Source organism: Penaeus monodon, chromosome 10 (assembly GCF_015228065.2).
Source record: "Penaeus monodon isolate SGIC_2016 chromosome 10, NSTDA_Pmon_1, whole genome shotgun sequence".
NCBI lineage: Eukaryota > Metazoa > Arthropoda > Malacostraca > Decapoda > Penaeidae > Penaeus > Penaeus monodon.
In genome coordinates, this window is record NC_051395.1 from 31200816 (window position 1) to 31202751 (window position 1936).

Sequence of the window (1936 nt, forward strand, 5' to 3'; positions counted from 1 at the left end):
TTTTTTTTATTTTTTAAGAGCATCCGTTTGCATGTAAACAATCCTATGTGTGGAATTTTAAAACCAGTTTTATGTCTATCTAGACTAAAAGAAATCACTCGAAACTCACCCAAAACTCCGCAATATTTTTGCCCTTTATATGTTCAGTGGTCTAAAGAGTATGCACTGTTATTGAACTGCAGCCTTTGCTTTCTGTCGCATTTCCCACAAAGGGGATTTTCGTATTGATGTTACAGACTGCGTGCGTGAGGGACGATATAACAATGTCAGAAAGAACATGAGCGCTAGTTTGCGACACACAAAGGAAGGGAAAATAAATTGCGTTGTACATTTGTTTTGTTACAATCCATTTAAAGGAAACGTCGACTGCATTTCTCGTTCCCCAGATAGAGACAGATAATTTTGTATCAGCCTGCGCCTGTGCGTCGAATTTTCTAAAGCGAGATATTTAAGAATGTTTCAGATCTTTAAGCTCTTTAATTGTTTTTGTCCTAGGAATTGATGGTATATTATTCACGCATTTACTCATCCACAAGAGGCAGAACAAATGCTAGCTACAAAAAAATTACAATAAATAAGAAACAGAAATAAGACTTCTGAAATCCTCTTACTAATTGAGAGGTAATGTAACAAGTCAAATTACGAGTTTGCAAAGAAAATCGAGCTTGTAGTGAATTTAAGTGGAACGCTGCAACGTAAACGAGTTACTGGCTAAGAAGTATAAATGGTTAAACATTTTATAGAAAGACCAGAGATAAGAACTCCGACGATAGACTAAAAAAAAGTGACTTCAATATTCATCATTACACCTCTACCTAGAAATTACTAGAGACCGCTAAATTCCATGACAAAATAAATGGGCAAAGACACAGATGAAGAATGAAATGCATTACCCCAATACTACAAACAGACGATGTCCTCAGATGCTGAACCTAGAAAATACGCAGAAAATTCCGAGACAAAAGAGTCCGGGCGATCGAGTGTCAACACAAGGAGGAACAGCAAAGAAAAGGGGAAGCGAAGATGGCCAGTTCGTTTGAGAGAAAGCAAGGCGATGTTGTAGTGAACTCTATATTTTTTCTATGTTTTAAATGTAAATAAATAAAGAAATAGTACGATATGCCTTTAAAAGCATTCCCAGCTGTTTGCGGGTCACCTCAGGGTAAACGACCTTGTTTCACCCTTCCCGCCAGGTATCAATCATTAAGGCGAGATGAAGTAGTTCTTTAACACTTTTACTACTTTTATGTTGATCTGCTCGCGTTTTAGTGTGAATACCATTTTATGTAATTTTTATGTTATTCCATTACACCCCATATTCATCTTATTATAGTGCTTATCTTGTGATGTCAAGGCGATTCTAAAAACACACGATCCTGTTTTGGAGCCTGTCAGACCATGCTTAGTTTTTTTTTCTCTTCTTTTTTTTACCAACCTCCTCTGGCCTGATCTGATGTGCAGGGGGTCACACGCTAACAGAGAGCACTGGCCGGACATCTCTCTAGCGAACCACAGTTAATATGCACAGGCAATGCTCCTATAAGCCAGAGATCCGAGGACGGAAAAAAACTGCAACGGGGCATTGACCTGACATATTGACCAGGGAGACGAAGGCACATTTTTTTAGATAATTTTTAGCGTGGCAAATTTTTTGTGTTTTCCGGCTCGCGTGGAAAAAACCAGTGTAACAGTGTAAAGATAAGTGTTGTGTTTGTTTTAAGGAAAAAATTCATATTACAAATGTACAGCTGTTAAAATAAGCAAAGCCGAGGTATTAGTAAATGGTTTAAAATGTTCACGTTATTTATGTTACCTTTATTTATTAGGAGTTGTGCCCAGGCTCCCTTTTTTTAATATTTTTGGTTTTATTTCGTATTCGTAGGTGTCACCAGTACACATTTTTTTGAAAATGGCATTATAGAAAACGAGGGCTGTG